At 51.3% G+C, this 19711-nt stretch overlaps 1 pseudogene across 3 annotated transcripts in view; it reads left to right on the top strand.

Annotated features, from left to right (window-relative positions):
• The first annotated feature begins 3770 nt into the window (after positions 1-3770).
• LOC309522496 (leucine-rich repeat neuronal protein 1 pseudogene) overlaps positions 3771-19711 on the top strand; it is a 71247-nt pseudogene continuing 55306 nt past the window's right edge. For 2 of the 3 annotated variants that reach the window (XR_014224637.1, XR_014224638.1), the window contains exon 1: positions 3781-3875. The product of XR_014224637.1 is annotated as a leucine-rich repeat neuronal protein 1 pseudogene (transcript). Of the gene's footprint in view, positions 3876-19711 lie in introns of all 3 variants that reach the window. The other variant, XR_014224636.1, reaches the window with a different exon arrangement.

The following is a 19711-nucleotide window of genomic DNA, read 5'->3' as shown; positions in this document are numbered from 1 at the left end:
TGATAGATCACTGGCTCCTCCATCCTGCCCCGCCCCCTCGCCCTATCCTCTAGATTGCTAGAGCGGAAGTTGGAGTTATCGCAGCGAGGCTGACTGTCTCATTAGTGATCTCTTTGTGAGTGCCTTATTTTATTTAATAGACATAAGCCCCTAAATTCACAAACAATTCCTCCCTAAAAGCTCAACAACTTTTACCTGAACCCCCCCCAAAGGGGTAGATCACTGCCAGATTTTAATTGTGTGAGTAGATCACGGTCCCCAGGAAGCTGGACATCCCTGATCTAGAAGATACTCAACCCTTGTCTGCAGCTGCCCATTACTGCTGAAGCCCAGCTGCAGTGGCTGAGACGCGTTTCAGAGCAGCTCTTCCACCAGGATCTCTTGTCTCTTTGAGAAGCCATAGTTCAATATCAGAGGCTCAGAGCACATGCTTAGCATGCAGAAGGTCCCAGGTTTAAACATTTCCAGGTGATGCTGAGAATGTCTCCTGTCTGAAACCCTGGAGAGCTACTGCCAGTCAAGGTGGGCAATAGTGAAGCAGATGGGATAATCCATTTACTCACTATAAGACATCTTCCTATAGTCTGAATCCATGGTAATGTAGTGCTTTTCAAACATCATGCAAGGTTACCCTTCAAAAAACCTGGGCACATTTCTAAGGCCCCTCTTCTGATGTTAGCACCAAAGCTGATGCCATGATCTTTAGGAAATCATCCACGGGCACAACATCTCCATTGCAGAATGAGGGGAGCCACATTTATTTGATGCTGGGGCCCAGGTGTGATGAGAAGAAGCTAAGCTGAAGAGTGTCTTAGAGGCCTCAATATCCTAACCATCCAATCTCCACGGTTGACCCCATGAGCAATAAAGTGGAACATTCTGTTGGTGGACAGGGTCCCCAAACTTTTAATAGTGATCTAGAAGAGAGAAAAGGGATGCGGGTGGCACTGTGGGTTAAACCACAGAGCCTAGGAAGCTGATCAGAAGGTCGGCGGTTCGAATCCCTGTGATGGGGTGAGCTCCCGTTGCTCAGTCCCTGCTCCTGCCAACCTAGCAGTTCAAAAGCACGTCAAAGTGCAAGTAGATAAATAGATACCGCTCCGGCGGGAAGGTAAACAGTGTTTCTGTGCGCTGCTCTGGTTCGCCAGAAGCAGTTTAGTCATGCTGGCCACATGACCCGGAAGCTGTACACTGGCTCCCTCGGCCAATAAAGCAAGATGAGCGCCACAACCTCAGAGTCGGCCACGACTGGACCTAATGGTCCGGGGTCCCTTTACCTTTAGAAGAGAGAAATCCAGCCTTGTGGCTTTGCCCCTCACCTACATAGCAAAGCTGCACCTGATGTACTTCTCTCTCTTCTGCACTACTGTTAAAGGCATGGGAAGTCTGTCCATTTAGATCAGTGCTTCCCAAACTTGAGTCTCTCTCCAGCTGTTTTGGGACTACAGCACCTATCATCCCTAGCTAGCAGGACCAGTGGTCAGTGATGAAGGGAATTGTAATCCAAAAGCAGCTGGAGACCCAAATTTGGGAGATCCTGATTTAGATAGTGCATCTCTCTTTTCAGATTCTGCAGGCAGCATCTATGAAAGAAGTCAGTGCACCTCATTTCTCAATAGTGCAGCCTTTCACAAGCTGGTGGCCTCCAGGTGTTTTTGAATACAGCTCTCACCAGCTCCAGCCAGTAAGTCTTTGCTGACTGGAACCGATGAGACTGAAACATTGAGGGGAGGGCAGTAGGTAGGAGCTGGGTGCAAGAGCTCCATAGCTGGAAAGCTCTTCTTGCTAGACGCTGCCAGATTCATCGTGTGCTGTGGCTGCTAGCATTGGGAGATGAATTTAGTCTGCAGGACACCATATGCTCCCAGCTTCTGAAAGATCAGTGGAGTCACTGAGGCTAGAAAAGTTGGTCACCTGCAGTATAATGACACCCCACCGCAGCCTCCCTCCCATTTGCTACCACACAAACGCCCATCATCCCAGAACCTTGGCCAGGCTGGATGCAGCAGATGGGACTTTGAGGGCATGAGCAACATCTGAAGGGCACACACATGAAAGCTGTACTTTCTTTCTAGGAAATGCAGATGACTCAGGTCCCAGAAACCCTTTTCAGGTCTGCCCTCAACTCCTTGTGACAATTGTTTGTACTGCTTCATTGATTAAGCTGTGAACCAGATCTAAAGTGTTATTGTGTAATACACTTTAAAGTGGGCAGGTCCCAGCCATATCGACTCACCATCTAAGAGCTTGTTCCATCCAGCATTTCCATCATGCCCTTATCAAAAGGGTACACAGAGGGGAGAGGAATGTCAGCCTTTGGTGATGTCATCTGTATGAAATCACCTCCAGCCCTCCAACTGCCACTTATCCCTCAGGTATCAGAGCTGATTGTATTTTTATAAATTGCAGGGTGACATCACCAGGGTCCCCAGTAGCACATTTTCTTCCCAGCCTGTTTCTGACATAGTTAACTGCCCAAATGTGCCCCCACTAGAAGCAGAGAATGGATGTGGGAGCCCCTATTCCCTGTCTTTCACCCCTTGACCTTCCCATATCCATTAAAGACAGTCTGTTCTTGGACAGTAAGGCTCAGCAGCCCCTCACAAGTTTATAAACACCCATTCGCAATCCGACAAATGTTTTGAATATGAGACATCGCAGGGAATATCAGTGTGATCCTATGAATGTGGTGTTAGAGGAGCGCAGGTGTCTTGGCCTCATCCTCCCCCCAGACCCCGACATCAAACAAGAATCTCATCTGGTTCTTGATCTGAGAATAATAAAAGCCCACTTCAAATGTTCAAAGCTCTTTGTAATCCTTCTAGCAACCCTGTAAGGTGGACCAGTATGGCCAGTGCATCTGGCTGTCAACCAGAAGGCGGGTGTTTGAGCCCACCCAGGGGAGGGACCAGATGACTCCTGGGTTCCCTTCCAACTCTACAGTTCTGCGATTCTGACACCATTCCCCGTATTAAAGACTGGGAAGGCACCGAGGAAGAGGAGCTTGTCTAAGGTCGCCTCACCCCTACACAGTACATTCAAAGCACTATCATCATGCCACTTTGACAGTCATGGGGAATCCTGGGAACTGTAGCTTCTTAAGGGTGCTGGGAACTGTAGTTCTGGAAGTTCAGCACCCTTAGCCACACTGCTCAGGATTTCCCATGGCTATTAAAGTGCCTCAACTTGGGATTCCTAGCTCACACTTGGGCAGGTAAACGTGGAAGTCAGTTCCCCTGGGTTCAGTGAGGCTTATTCCAAAGTGGGTATGCATCGGACGGCAGCCTTCCAAGCTGCACAAGCTCTAGCAGAAGGGATTCCGTCAGCCCCTTCTATGCCTAATAAGCATATCCCCAATTTCTTAGGAAATTTCTCCTTCCCCAGTCTGGCCCCCAAGACTTAACAGACGCGTTTCCAGCCCATAGAGCCAGCCCGGGTGTTCTGGTCTTGTGTGTTCCCCTGCTCAGCCTGGAGCGGAGCCCCAGAAGGGAGAGGAAACCTCGCCAAGGTATTATTCACCAGCCGAGCTAGTGGTCCGCTTTCCAGAAAAGGCGGCGGCGGCGGAGATTGAAGTCAGTCTAACAGCATCCCAACATCTTCCCCCTACCTCTCCTCCATACATCATGACATCATTTCTGTCCCCTGCCCACCCCACGGAGTGGTGATCTCCATCTGGGCGGTCCCTCGCCTCTCCATTGGCTAGGAAGCTATGTCCGTCATTCCCTGAAGTGGGCGGCCCCCACGCTGCTCTCCTTACAACGCCCCCCCCTTGAAATCTGGGACTTCAGAGCGTGACAGCTGGAAGCAGGAGTTGTGTACCTACCGACCCCAGCAAAAGAAGCCGGACTCCGGCTGTGCCCTAGGCAAGGCAGCGGGTGAGTGAGCCTGGGTCCCCCAGCCCACGGTCGAAGGATGCGGTTGCTGCGGGAGACGGGATGCAGGAGGTGGAAGGGGCGGAGTGGGGAAGCAGCTAGGCGGAAAGTTTCCCGGCTTCATCTCGTCCTCTGTACTGACCTAATTCCTCAGCTCCCCTTCCTCAATCCCAGCACCATTCTCCCAGCCCATCTGGCCATCCCCGCTTCTTCTTTTTAACGCATCCACTTGGGTCCATCCAGCGACCTGCACTATTCCCCCATCCTGGTTCCTGCTCCAGGGACAAAAACCTCAGGGATTCCCTGGTGCCCACCTTCCCTAGCATCCCACTCCCCACCTAGGGTGGAGGATATAAGCAAGCCAGGAGTTCTGCAGACCACCTTTCCCAGCTATCTAAAGTCAAATCCAGTCCAAGCAATCATTGATTCTGGCACAAAAGGGAAAATGCTATGCTTGTGGTATTTGGAGTGATTTTTAAAGCTGCCCTTCTTTTGTCACCATGGTACATGCTACATCTAGGAATGGGCAAAAAAAAAAAAAAGAGAAACAACTCCTTGGGTCATCCCTGGAGTGTTCCCCTCCTAAATTGCACAGGCAGGTGAGGTGGGGCTGGAAGCCAGGGCTTAAGGTGACCCACCATAGCCAGGAAGGTTGATGAAGGAACCCTGGGACTCGACTATCTGGGGGCACAGACTTCCATCCCCGTGCACATTCAATGCAGCCAAGCAGGCCGTGCCATTTTTAAGGGTTAGTTTGACTCCCCGTGCCTGCCTGCCTCCAACCAGCCAGTAGCCATCAACACATTGCTTCCTAGTTTCATTCCAAGTGCTTTGGAATTAACTGAACAGCCCCAATATGTACTGAAGTGCATGGTGTGCCAACTGGCAGCAGGTTTAGCTCTACTGTGTTACTTCACTGTGCTGTCACTTATGTTTTGATTCAAGGAATGGCGAGGTTGAAGTGCTCTTGCTCTGTTCCCAGCCTTAAAAGCCTCTAAAATGGCAGCAAAGAAGGAAAGCTCTTTGAGGGTGACCACAGGAAAGGGGAGCACATCTCAGGAAGAAAGCACCTGCCCAGGTGCATCTCCAGGTGGGGCTGGGAGAGACTTCTTGCCTGAAGCTGTAGGAGGTGCTGCCAGTCAGTGTAGAGGAGCCAACAGTCTGACTCCACTGCTCACTGCAACTCTTGAGAGCCTGGACAGAGACTCTGAAGCAGTGCAGAAACTCCAAGTGGAGGACAAAGTTTCGCTGGGAGAAGCCACCCTCCTCCATGGGACTCTTTTGTCCTGCCCCAGCTTCCCAAGGAGAACGTGCACTGGATGAGAGCAGGTCCCACGTCCAGCCCCCTAAGATATCTTCTAGACAGAAGCAGAAGTCTTGGAGACACCGGGCAGATGGGAACCACCCATTCATCTGCACCTTCTCTGCTTTTCAGTGTCATCCTGTAATCACCCTGCACAGGTTGCGACAGAATAGAAAAACGAATTCCACATGGGGAAGGCACAGCTCAGAGTATGAAGGGCAAAGGCTGTCCTTTGCTAAAGGCCAGTCCTTCCCCAGAGATGACCTTCTGGGATGGGGGGGGAGCAATCTCATCAGAAAAAAGGAGAGAAACTAACCATGCTTTCCCTTGAGCAGACAAGAACTGCCGCCTCACCGGGTAAACAAAACAGAGGCAAAAGAGAAAGAGAAGTTAGAGGAGCTCTTTGTTGCACACAGCTGTGGTGGCTTCTTCTGGGCAGTCTCCCTTTGACCCCCGTTTAGGATTCATTGGATGTGGTCATTCACTAATTGTCCACTGATTCATTCATATCCCCCCCCCCCCGGGTCCCCATTTCCTCTTCTTAATGCAACTGAGCTCATTTATGAATTATTATTTTTTGCCTGGATGCCCTCGTCTAGGTTAATTTTGGAGGATTTTGGTCATGTCCATAAGAAAAGAAGGTCAGCACATAACAGATAAATTAGAAAGATTCCCAGCCGAGAAGGGAGCTTCAAATCAAAGAGCAAAGAAGAAAAGTTGAGGGAACTGGGCAGTTTTTACATTGGGATGAGGAATGCTTCTGTGAAGAAATTACTAGCTCTGTGAGACGTGCACTGTAATGGGGCCCAGGACTCCCTGAGGCCGCCTAGGGGTCAGTGAGAGGGAGCTTGGAGACCAAATCAAATGCAAGAACAAAACAACAACTTTCCTGCTACCAAAAATCGGTCCCAGTTGCTGGAGGACCATTGGATACACAGTCATCCAGAAAGGTTTGGGATAAAATTATCTCTACTTGATGCAGTGGCAAATCTCTCAAGGCCACAGTTCTCCCTGCACAAAGTAGCAGTTGAGTCCCTTGATCAGCTGCTGACACTGCTTGCTGGCTGTACTGCGTTATTTCCATCTGTTCATAATAATACTTGTTATTTGCCTTTCCTATCCATGGACTCAAGAGAAGCAAACAGGTTTTTTAAACAAGCAACAAGCAGCAGCAGCAGCAGCAACAACAACAACAACAAAAGATCACAGTAAAAACTACACCAAAAATAAGATACTTTTTTTAAAAAGCCAACTGGCACTAATAAACCACCAGCCCTGGGGGGGAAAGCCTTCATAGAATCATAGAATCATAGAATCATAGAGTTGGAAGAGACCACAAGGGCCATCGAGTCCAACCCCCTGCCAAGCAGGAAACACCATCAGAGCACTCCTGACATATGGTTGTCAAGCCTCTGCTTAAAGACCTCCAAAGTAGGAGACTCCACCACACTCCTTGGCAGCAAATTCCACTGTCGAACAGCTCTTACTGTCAGGAAGTTCTTCCGAATGTTTAGGTGGAATCTTCTTTCTTGTAGTTTGGATCCATTGCTCCGTGTCCGCTTCTCCGGAAGCGGGAAGGTAAACGGCGTTCCGTGTGCGGCTCTGGCTCTGGCTCGCCAGAGCAGCGATGTCACGCTGGCCACGTGACCCGGAAGTGTCCCCGGACAGCGCTGGCCCCCGGCCAATAGATGTGAGATGGGCGCACAAACCCCACAGTCTGTCAAGACTGGCCCGTTCGGGCAGGGGTACCTTTACCTTTACCTTTACCAGTCTGACATCAATAGCAGGGAACATTCTGGAGCAGATCATTAAGCAAACAGTCTGTGAGCACCTAGAAAGGAATGCTGTGATCACCAATAGTCAGCATGGATTTCTGAAAAATAATGTCAAGGTCGTTTTGAAGTGTGATCTTGTCCTCTGGGGTGTTAGCCACCCCTCCCAGTTTGGTGTCATCTGCAAATTTGATCAGGATGCCCTTGAGTCCATCATCCAAGTCGTTGATAAAGATGTTGAATAAGACCGGGCCCAAGACAGAACCCTGTGGCACCCCACTAGTCACTCTTCTCCAGGATGAAGAGGAACCATTGATGAGCACCCTTTGGGTTCGGGCAGTCAGCCAGTTACAAATCCACTGAGTGGTAGCATAGTCAAGACCGCATTTTACCAGTTTCTTTACAAGAATATCATGGGGCACCTTGTCAAATGCCTTGCTGAAATCAAGGTAGGCTACATCCACTGCGTTCCCTTCATCTACCAGGCTTGTAATTCTGTCAAAAAACGAGATCAGGTTAGTCTGACATGACTTATTTTTCAGAAATCCATGCTGACTATTGGTGATCACAGCATTCCTTTCTAGGTGCTCACAGACTGTTTGCTTAATGATCTGTTCCAGAATCTTCCCTGGTATTGATGTCAGACTGACTGGGCGGTAACTATTTGGGTCCTCTCTTTTCCCCTTTTTGAAAATAGGGACAACATTTGCCCTCCTCCAGTCTGCCGGGACTTCGCCTGTTCTCCAGGAATTCTCAAAGATGACTGCCAGTGGTTCTGAGATCACATCTGCCAGTTCTTTTAATACTCTTGGATGCAGTTCATCTGGCCCTGGAGACTTGAATACATCTAAACTAGCCAAATATTCTTGTACTATCTCCTTAGTTATTCTGGGCTGTGTTTCCTTTGCTGAATCATTTGCTCCAAATTCTTCAGGTCGGGCATTGTTTTCTTTATCGGAGAAGACTGAGGCAAAGAAGGCATTGAGGAGTTCAGCCCTTTCTGTGTCCCCTGTTTGCATTTCACCATCTTCTCCTCTGAGTGACCCCATTGTTTCTTTGTTCTTCCTTTTGCTACGAACATACCCATAAAAGCCTTTTTTGTTGCTTTTAACCTCTCTAGCAAGCCTGAGTTCATTCTGTGCTTTAGCTTTTCTGACTTTGTGTCTACACGTGCTGGCTATTTGTTTGAATTCCTCTTTGGTGGTTTCCCCCCTTTTCCATTTTTTGTACACATCCTTTTTTAATCTTAATTCAGTTAAAAGTTCTTTAGATAGCCACCCTGGCTTCTTTAGGCACCTTCCACGTTTCCGTCTCATTGGTATTGCCTGTCGTTGTGCTTTTACTATCTCCCTCTTAACAAACTCCCAGCCATCATGAACTCCCTTTCCTTTCAGTATTGCTGTCCATGGGATCTCACCCAGCACTTCCCTAAGTTTTATGAAGTCGGCTTTCTTAAAGTCAAGAAATTGAGTCCTAGTATGCTTGGCTGCTCCTTTCCGCTGTATAGTAAACTTCAGAAGAGCATGATCACTCGCGCCTAATGATCCTTCCACATCTACCCCACTAACCAGGTCATCAACATTGGTTAGGACCAGATCTAAAATGGCTGTTCCTCTTGTTGCTTCTCCCACTTTCTGGACAATGAAGTTGTCTGCAAGGCCAGTGAGGAATCTTTTTGACCTTATGCTCTTGGCTGAGTTTGACGTCCAACAAATATCCGGGTAATTGAAGTCCCCCATTACTACTATCTCCCTTCCTTTTGCATGCTTGGCCATCTGTTCCAGGAAGGCATCATCTATGTCCTCCGTTTGGCTTGGGGATCTATAGTAAACTCCCACAATGAGGTCTCTGTTATTCTTCTCTCCCTTAATTTTGACCCAAATGCTCTCACTTTGGCTTTGAGGTTCTAAATCTTGGATCTCTTCACAGGTATACACATCCCTGACATATAACGCCACTCCTCCTCCTTTCTTGTCTGGTCTGTTTCTCTGAAATAGATTGTATCCCCCCATTATTACATTCCAATCGTGGGACTTATCCCACCAGGTTTCAGTGATGCCTATTATGTCATATTTAGTTTGCTGTACCAAGAGCTCAAGCTCATCTTGTTTATTTCCCATGCTTTGCGCATTAGTGTAGAGACATTGAAGTCCATTAATCATTCCCCCGTGTCTCTTATTTAAGGATTTTTTCCTCCCACCACTAGGTCCGCGTGCTGTTTGCTCCATTTGGTCTATGACATTTGGATGATCATCTTCATTAATTGATAGACTCCTACCTTCAGGAGCACTGTCTCCCTCCCCCACATTAGTCAGTTTAAAGCCCTCCTGATGAGGTTTCTGAGATTTTTGGCAAAAACATTTCTCCCAACCGTTGTGAGGTGCAGCCCATCACTTGCCAGAAGTCCATCTTCAAGAAACTGCAGTCCGTGATCTAAGAATCCAAACCGTTCCTGTTTACACCATTTGCGAAGCCAGCTGTTCACTTCCACTATTTTCCCCTCTCTCCCTGGGCCACGTCGTTCAACTGGGAGGACAGACGAGATGACAATTTGTGCATTTAGTTGCTTCAATTTCCTGCCGAGAGCCTCGTAGTCTCTTTTGATCTTCTGGAGGCTATTGCTTGCAGTGTCATTGGTTCCCACATGAACCAAGAGGAAGGGGTATTTGTCAGTGGGTTTTATGATTCCTTGCAGTCGTTCAGTTACATCTTGGATCTTAGCCCCGGGGAGACAGCACACTTCCCGAGACATCTTGTCAGGCCCACAGATCACTGCTTCTGTTCCCCTCAGTAGGGAATCCCCTATCACCACTTCAATAGATGCCTTCAATAGATGACAAAATGTAGTTCCTTGTGTTCTGCATATACAAAGCAAAGCTCAGGTAAATGGTGTCTGAGATGCTTATCGAAAGTGGCCTGGCCATGGGAGGGTGAAAGTGCCTTTGGATTGTGCTTCTTGGGGGAGGCAAGGAGAGCCTGCTTACACTCTGCCTTGCACAACTGCCTTGCAAAGCAGGCCTGTCGCATCTGCAAACTACCCAGGAATCACTGCCATCAAACCCCTTAATTCAGCTAATCAGAGCATAGGTCATGTTTGCCAGGTAACCAGGTAACCGACTTCTTTCCAGAAGTTGAAGATCTGGCAGACGCCATGGTTATTGCTGGTGGAGTTTGCCAGTGGGGTTTTCTCAATCTTCCTGTGCTTATGATTTCAGTAGTACATGCCTCACCTGCTCAGGCTAAATGTAGTGGGGAGGGGGAGCAGGACAGCAGGGCTTTTATCCACATTTGGCTCATGCTGGAGTGAGTCAGTGGCCACAGCCAAAGTCGCTGGCCTTTCAGACCTTGCTCAGTTCAAAATATGGTCCTTGTTAGAATATTAGTTGCCCACTTGGGACACACAGGAAGGATGTCATCTTCTGCTCCTAGGGAAGGGAGCTCCCAAAAATAAGGCCCTGCTATACACAATCTGTGAATTCACTTATAGAATTATAAAACCATAGCTCTGTGGAGTTAGAAGGGACTCCAAGGGTCACCTAGCCCAACCCTTTACACTGCAGGAATCTCAACTAATACACCCATGACAGATGACCATCCAACCTCTGCTTCAAAACCTCCAGGGAAAGAGTCCACAACCTCCCAAGGTTCCACTCTCAAAAAGTTCTTCCTGGTGTTTAGCCGAAATCTCCTTTCTTGTAATTTCAATTCATTGGTTCAAGTCCTACCCTCCAAAGCAGGAGAAATCAAGTTTCCTCCATCTCCCATGTGACAGTCCTTGAGATATTTGAAGATGGCTACATCTCCTCTCAATCTCCTCTTTTCCAGGCTAAACAACCATTCCTCATGAGGCTTGGACTCTTGATCATCTTGGTTGCCCTCTGTATTCCAGGTATGGTCTGCCCATGGCAGACTAGAGCAGGACTATGATTTCCCTTGATATGGACACCAGACTTCTGCTGATGCATCCTAGAATAGCATTAGGGTCTTTTGCTGTTGCATCAACCCAGCTGCCCATGCTAAGCTTGTGATCCACTAAGATCCCTGGATCCTTTTCATACGTACTACTGGCAACCCCTCATTTTATATTTGTGCAGCTGGCTGCTCCTGCCTAAGTGTAGAAACTTACATTTATCCCTATTGAATTTCATTCTGTTAGTTTGGGCCCATTTAGTTCTCCAATTTGTTAAAGTCCTTTCAAATCCCAATTCTGTCTTCTGTGGCATTAATTTATATGAGGGTGAGACCATTTTCCTTTCAGCATCCTTAAAATAATGGCATCTGACTCTGAACATGATTCATTTCAGAGACAAATGAGTCTTAGCTAAATCCATCACAAAGGAGTGCAGGATTTCAACCAATGCCATGATACTGACGCCTGACAATGGCTCTCAGAGTGAACCATTCACAGGGTTGTGTTATCACCCCAACTCTATTTATTATTTTCATTGTCATGATCCTACACTTTGTCCAAGAGAAACTCCCCACCAGGGTAGAAATATATCAAACAGATGGTAAGCTCTTCAATCTGAGCAGGCTGAAAGCAAAGAGTAAGGTTACCATAACTTCTGTCATAGAGCTTCAGTATGCTGATGACAACGTAGTGTGTTCACACTCAGAGGATGACCTCCAAACCATCCTTAATATCTTTGTAAGTAAAGGTAAAGGGACCCCTGACCATTTGGTCCAGTCGTAGCCGACTCTGGGGTTGTGCGCTCATCTCACTTTATTGGCCGAGGGAGCCAGCGTACAGCTTCCGGGTCATGTGGCCAGCATGACCAAGCCACCTCTGGTGAACCAGAGCAGCACATGGAAGCCATTTACCTTCCCGTTGGAGCGGTATCTATTTATCTACTTGCACCTTGACGTGCTTTCAAACTGCTAGGTTGGCAGGAGCTGGGACCGAGCAAGGGGAGCTCACCCCGTTGCGAGGATTAGAACCGCTGACCTTCTGATCGGCAAGTCCTAGGCTCTGTGGTTTAACCCACAGCGCCACCCGTGTCCAATATCTTTGTAAAAGGTAAAAGTAAAGGGACCCCTGACCATTAGGTACAGTCGTGGCCGACTCTGGGGTTGCGGAGCTCATCTCGCTTTATTGGCCAAGGGAGCCGGCGTACAGCTTCCGGGTCATGTGGCCAGCATGACCAAGCCGCCTCTGGCGAACCAGAGCAGCTCATGGAAATGCCGTTTACCTTCCCGCCGGAACAGTACCTATTTATCTACTTGCACTTTGATGTGCTTTCGAACTGCTAGGTTGGCATGAGCATATCTTTGTAGAAGCATACAAAAAGTTTGCCTATCACTCAACATCCAAAAAACCAAAGTGCTGCACCAACAAGCACAAAATAACCCTTCTGCAGCGCCACAAATCCAACTCAGTGGAGTAAGGTTGGAAAGTGTCGATCACTTCTCCTACCGGGGCAATTATCTCTCCACAAGGGCTGACACTGATGCTGAAATCCAGCATCGCCTGAGCTCTGCAAGTGCAGCTTTTTCCTGATTGAAGTGCAGAGTGTTTGAGGAGCGGGAAATTTGCAGGGAAACCAAAATGCTTGTTTACAAAGCTATTGTACTATCAACCTTAGTGCATGCTTCTGAAACATGGACCACTTACAAACGCCATCTCCAACTCCTTGAAAGATTCCATCAATGGTGTCTCCAAAAAAATTTACATATGTCAGGGGTTCAGAAGCAGAGACGCAGAGAAGGGTGGAAACAGAGAGCGAGGGGGAGGAAGCCGAAGGGAGAATGAGTGATGATGACGACCCGAGATCTCCAAGCCTAAGCAGTGAGTCAGAGGACTCCCAAAAGGGAGCCCCAGTGAGCAGAGCAAGGGGGGGATCCGGGGGGACACCCCAGGAGGAAGGGAACAGAGGAGATTCAGAGAGCAGCAGCTGGAAGTCGGGACCCACGCTCATAACTGAGGGCGGCAGCAGCTGGAAGTCGGGACCCACGCTCAAGACTGAGAGCAGCAGGGAGGAAGGTAGCCAGGCTTCGGGTTCCGGAGGCTGTCAGCAGGAGGGAGGGCACGAGTCAGGGGTGGTCACGCCCTCCTCAGAGAGCGAGGCAACGGTTAAGAGGAAAGTAGAGAGTTGGGCGCGCGCGCCAAGTTCAAATGCAGCGGAAGCTGGAGCAGTAAGCAGTCCGGAGAGTGAGCCAGGTCCTAAATCCCGCCGCAAGGAGGCAGAAGGATCAGGGGGGTCAGCGTCAGAGGAGAGTAGAAGGGAGGAGGCCCAGGGGGGCAGAAGGACCCAGAGACGTAGGGAGAGGCGAAGGAGGTGGAGCAAGGCTAGGGTATTAAGCTGGTGTGCAAGAGGCGGGGACTCAGACGGGTCTTCGCCGACCTAGAGCAGAAGGTGTAGAGCTGCACGCTGCAGTTCGGAAATGAAACCTGTAACTCAATAAAGACTCTTTTAAAGTGGACGCTGTGTGGCGTGGTCCTATGTGAGCTGGGACCTGGTAGCAGCTCTGACAGTAAGACCCGTCTCTTCAAAGCTTCAGAAACCTGAAACCTCGCAGCGGGAGCAGAAGCCGCTAGGGGAGGAAGAGGGGTGTCTGTAAGCGAGCTCACAAAGGTTAGCAAGATGACGGAAGAACAGAGGATCTCCGCGCTGCAAGAGGCAGTGACCCAGTTGTCCTCAGAGGTATTGGCTTCCAAGAAACGGGAGGAGGAGACTACAGCCGCCTACAGAGACCTTCACGCCAGGTTTGAAATGCTTGTTAAGCAAGGGCAACCGGGACCCAGACCGGAGGGCGTGGGATTGGCACGGAGAGCAGGAGGGCTCGTGGCTCACTTCGATGGGACTTTGCAACAGTACCCTAATTTTAGAGCAGACGTAATGTGCGCACTGCAACTGCTGGCAAAAGACTTTAGAGATGAGGAAGAGAAGGTGGGGTTCATATTGTCCCATTTGCATGGGGATGCCAAAGCCTGGCTGCGCAATTTGTGGAGGGATAAAGATCCGGCGCTTCAGAATGCAGATGCCTTTATCAAAGCGATGGATGCGTGTTTTTTGTCTACTATTGATGTGGATCTTGCCAGACGGGAGATTCATGGACTAAAACAAGGGAGGGCGAGCGTCCGGCAGTATCACGCCCGATTTTTTGCGCTGGTCAGTGCTTTAGAATGGGATCGGGATTCGCCCCCTGTCAGAGACCTCTTCTGGGAGGGTCTAAGTTCAGCGGTTAAGGATGAAATTGCAAGGGGGGAGAGGCCCCGAAGCACGCAGGAGGTGGTCCAAAGGGCGCTGACTGTGGGGGTGAGGCTGGAAGAACGTCCATGGTGCAGAGATGAAGGACGTGGAGGGCGCGAAGCAGCGAGAAGTTTCTCTTTCGTTCCGAGGGAAGCAGCGCGTGCGCAATCCACACCTCCGCCAGGAGGGGGAGGGGAACCGATGGAGGTTGGAGGTGCAAGGGCTCAGTCAGCAGCCAGAGCCCTAGCACCGGCAGCAGTGAAAGCGAAGCCTCCTAGAGGGAACAGGAAGTGTTACATCTGCGAGGATCCAGGCCATTTGGCGAAGGAGTGTCCCCGGAGGTTCCACAAGCACACTGCAGCCTCGGCAATGGTGACTGCAGCAACGCAGCAAGGAGAACCACAGCAGGGAAACGACGATGTCTGGCTGGAGACGGAGGCACTGGGGCCCAGCCAGACGCATCTGTGAAGCAGTCCCCAGCAATCTTGCAGCCCACGGATCCCCTCCCACCCAAACCAGTAGTGCAGCTCACAGCATCTCTCCAGCTACCCGACGGCGTCACTATCGAAGTGCCGCTTTCTGTGGATTCTGGAAGCAACGCAGACTTTATAGCGCAGAGCTTTGTGGAGCAGCACGCTATACAGCTATTGCCTGCCACTCTGCCCCTGCAAGTCGTCACAGTGGATGGCAGAGAGTTGCTAGGGGGGCAGGTGGTGAAGCAGACGCCACCGATGGTGATGCGCCTTGGCAACCACAGGGAAGTCATCAGTTTTAATGTCACCCAACTGTCGGACACGCCCATTGTGTTGGGCATGAGTTGGCTGGACAGGCACAGTCCGACACTGGCTTGGTACCAGAGACAACTGATCTTCGGCTCCTCTTATTGCGCAGAACACTGCATCCTGCCCCGACGGGAGGGAGAGGAGGAGGAATCACAACTGCAGTTGGGAACGTTGCAAGCGGTCCCCCACAAATACGCGAGCTTTTTGGAGGTCTTCTGCGAGAAGGAGGCGGACAAGCTACCCCCTCACCGGCCATATGACTGCAAGATTGACCTCCTACCGGGGGCGACGCTGCCGAAGGGGCGGCTATACTCCATGTCTGAAGATGAAATGCAGGAACTCAAACAGTTCATCGAGCATAATCTGGAGCGTGGCTTCATCAGAGAGTCCAAGGCAGTGGGGGGCAGTCCCGTTTTCTTCGTGAAAAAGAAAGACACGCCCCAAAAAAGACTAGTTGTGGACTACCGCCTTTTGAACCAGATGACCAAACCGTCTGATTACCCCATGCCCAGGATTGACGACCTCCTCGCGACGGTGCGCAAGGGACGCGTGTTCACCAAGTTGGACCTGCGAGGGGCGTACAATCTCATCCGCATGCGGGAGGGCGATGAGTGGAAGACGGCCATGTTCACACCGCTGGGCACCTACGAATACAGAGTTATGCCCTTTGGATTACAAAATGGCTCTCACTGTTTTCAAGCTTTTATGCATCACGTGTTGGAGGGACTCCTCTACAAGACATGCGTCTGCTTCCTGGATGACATCCTGATTTTCTCTGACTCGCAGCAAGCTCACGACCGAGACGTGAGGGAGGTGCTCAGCAGGTTGCAACAACATAGACTGTACGCCAAGCTGGAGAAGTGCCAGTTCGACACGACGGAGGTGGATTTCCTGGGATACAAGTTGTCGGACAAGGGGATAGCCATGGACAGCACCAAGGTTCGTGCGGTATTGGATTGGAAAAGCCCGCGCAACCGGAAGGAGGTCCAGCGGTTTGTCGGCTTCGCCAACTTCTATCGCAAGTTTATCAAGGGGTTCGCGATGCAGACGGCAGCAATTACGGACACGCTCAGCTCCAAAAAAAAGAAATTCATCTGGACGGAGCAGGCGGAACAGTCCTTTCAAGCGCTCAAGCATCTCTTCGCATCGGAGAAGCAACTGCTGCATATCGACCCCAGTAAACCGTTGAGGGTAGAGACAGACGCGTCAGACAGAGCCGTGGGAGCTGTCCTGCTGCAGCGAGACCCGCAGGGGGTGTGGCGGCCGGGAGCGTTCTACTCCAGAAAGCTCAGCAAGTCGGAGCAGAACTACACCATCTGGGACAGGGAGTTGCTGGCCATTCATGCAGCTTTCAAGGCGTGGAGGCACTTCCTAATCGGCGCCAAGCACACGGTGCAGGTCTGCACGGACCACAAGAATCTGGAGCACTGGCGCACGGCTCAGTTCCTGAACCAGAGGCAGATACGTTGGGCGGAGTTCTTTGCTGACTTCAATTTCCGAATAGAGTACGTCCCAGGCGACACCAACATCATGGCGGATGCACTGTCCCGAAAACCGCAATACCTAGAAGAGGTGACGCCAGCGGCGGCCATGCACATCTTCGCACCGACGGCGTGGGCGTGTGCCTCAGCTACAGTAGACCTGGATGCGGTGCGACGTGCATTGCGGGACGACTCATTCGCGCAAGACAAGATGGCGGAACTGCTCAGAGGCACGGCTACCACGGACGAGTTCCAGGTGCGGGACGGCTTGCTCCTACGCAAAGGGGCGGTCTATGTACCAGGAGACGACCTTCGCGCCAAGGTACTGCAACAGTTGCACGACGCACCCACGGCCGGTCACTTTGGCACAGAGAAAACGATGGAATTAGTCGCGAGAGACTTCTGGTGGCCCAGGCTGAGAGGAGAGGTCGCGGACTACGTCGCGAGGTGCGACACCTGCCAGAGGGCCAAGCCGGTACACAGACCACCGGCGGGACTGTTAGAACCGCTGCAAACACCGTTTGAACCGTGGGAGAGGGTGGCCCTGGACTTTGTGACGGATTTACCCAGCTCGAGAGGCAAGACAGCTGTGCTAGTGGTGGTGGACTTGTTCACCAAGATGGCACATTTCATTCCGTGTGCGAAGGTGGCCACGGCGGAACAAACCGCCAAACTGTTCATAGATCACGTGTTCAAAGTGCATGGCCTGCCACGGTCTATCCTGTCCGACCGCGGACGCCAGTTCATCTCGTCTTTCTGGCAGAAGCTGATGGGTTTTCTAAATGTCAAGGTCAATCTGGCATCAGCAAGACACCCGCAGACCAACGGGCAAGCAGAGAGGGTCAATGCCATCATGCAGCAGTACCTGAGATGCTATGCCAATCAACAGCCTGCGACGTGGGTGGATTACCTGCCGCTAGCCGAGTTCGCTTACAACAACACGAAGCACGTGTCCACAGGAGTGACGCCGTTCTTTGCCAACAATGGGAGGAATCCCAGAACCTTCCCGGGACTGGAGAGAGTGGGGGAAGGAGAACCACAGACGGCGGACGCGTTCGCGTCAGAGCTGCAGGCGGTCCACGATCAACTCAGACGGCAGCTGGAGCTAGCTAAGCACGCCTACAAGGTGCAAGCTGACAAGCACAGGCGGGTTGGCGAAGTGATCCAAGTGGGAGACTGGGTCTGGTTGGCAGCCCACGCAGTGCCGACCAGGTCGCTTGCCAAGAAGAAGTTGGGGCACAAGCAGATCGGTCCGTACCAAGTCGAAGCGCAGATCAACCCGGTAGCCTTCCGACTGGCGCTGCCGGAGGGTTCCAGAATGCATCCGGTGTTCCACAGGTCGGTGCTCATTCCCTACAAGGCACCTCACAGGTTCCAGGAGCCAGGGACGGCGCCAAGTCCGCTCCGGGAACGGACGGAGACGCGGGAGGTGAAGCACCAGGACCACATCAACGAGGTCACGGAGATTTTGGACTCCAGATGGGGGGAAGAGGGAGTCGAATACCTCTTAGCCAGAGAGGGCACCCGGGCCAGCGCCAATAGCTGGGTACCAGACTACGCTTTGGAGGAACCCCTGCTCAAGGACGAGTTTCATGCCCTCTTCCCACACAAACCCATGCCAGCGAGCTTCTTCGACGACTGGTTGTTCACACCCACACTTTCTTCCAGCACGTTCCATGGATTCGACTCAGAAGGGGAACCCGCACGGAGCACCCGTTCCCCAGAAGGTTCACCGGCAGGTTCGGCATCAGGCAACTCGTATTGGTGGGACGATCGACCAGAGGAGCGATGGCGCAGGAAGTGGCTGGAGATGCCAGGTCGAGCGACCGACGCAGAGACTGACATGGACGTGTTCGGGGAGGACCTCGGGTTCGAGCACGGCGGTACAGAGATGGAAGAGCAACAAGTCAACGTCGACGACCGCGAGGGGGAAGACTCGGAGGTCTTCAGTTGGCGGCCACCCACGGGGAGCGACCTGTATCCAGCATTCCCTCCCATGATGATGGAGCGCCCAGCACCCACACCTGACAGCGGGGAGGGGGGAAGGGGGGGCTTCGAGGGGGGGATGGATGTCAGGGGTTCAGAAGCAGAGACGCAGAGAAGGGTGGAAACAGAGAGCGAGGGGGAGGAAGCCGAAGGGAGAATGAGTGATGATGACGACCCGAGATCTCCAAGCCTAAGCAGTGAGTCAGAGGACTCCCAAAAGGGAGCCCCAGTGAGCAGAGCAAGGGGGGGATCCGGGGGGACACCCCAGGAGGAAGGGAACAGAGGAGATTCAGAGAGCAGCAGCTGGAAGTCGGGACCCACGCTCATAACTGAGGGCGGCAGCAGCTGGAAGTCGGGACCCACGCTCAAGACTGAGAGCAGCAGGGAGGAAGGTAGCCAGGCTTCGGGTTCCGGAGGCTGTCAGCAGGAGGGAGGGCACGAGTCAGGGGTGGTCACGCCCTCCTCAGAGAGCGAGGCAACGGTTAAGAGGAAAGTAGAGAGTTGGGCGCGCGCGCCAAGTTCAAATGCAGCGGAAGCTGGAGCAGTAAGCAGTCCGGAGAGTGAGCCAGGTCCTAAAGCCCGCCGCAAGGAGGCAGAAGGATCAGGGGGGTCAGCGTCAGAGGAGAGTAGAAGGGAGGAGGCCCAGGGGGGCAGAAGGACCCAGAGACGTAGGGAGAGGCGAAGGAGGTGGAGCAAGGCTAGGGTATTAAGCTGGTGTGCAAGAGGCGGGGACTCAGACGGGTCTTCGCCGACCTAGAGCAGAAGGTGTAGAGCTGCACGCTGCAGTTCGGAAATGAAACCTGTAACTCAATAAAGACTCTTTTAAAGTGGACGCTGTGTGGCGTGGTCCTATGTGAGCTGGGACCTGGTAGCAGCTCTGACAACATATCACTTGGGAAGACAGGCGAATTAATGCCAGTGTACTTGAAGAAGCAAAAATCACCAGTGTCAAATCAATGATTCTTCAACATCAACTTTGTTGGACTGGTCATGTTGTGCAGATGCCTGATTATTGTCTTCCAAAGCAACTACTCTATTCTGAACTTAAAAATGGAAAGCGTAATGTTGGTGGTCAACAAAAGAGGTTCAAAGACTTTCTCAAGGCAAATCTTTAAAACTGTAGTATAAATACTGACAACTGGGAAAGACTGGCCTGCAAGCGCTCTAGTTGAAGAACAGCCTTTACCAAAGGTGTCATGGACTTTGAAGACACTCAAACTCAGAACACAAGGGAGAAACATGCTAAGTGGAAGGCACACTTGGCAAATCCACACCATGATCAACTCCTGCCTGGGAACCAATGTCCCCACTGTGGAAGGATGTGT

Source organism: Podarcis vaucheri (genome assembly GCF_965113315.1).
Source record: "Podarcis vaucheri genome assembly, chromosome: 17".
Lineage (NCBI taxonomy): Eukaryota > Metazoa > Chordata > Lepidosauria > Squamata > Lacertidae > Podarcis > Podarcis vaucheri.
The sequence above is the reverse complement of the archived record's forward strand: the minus strand, read 5'-3'. Positions and strand labels throughout refer to the sequence as shown.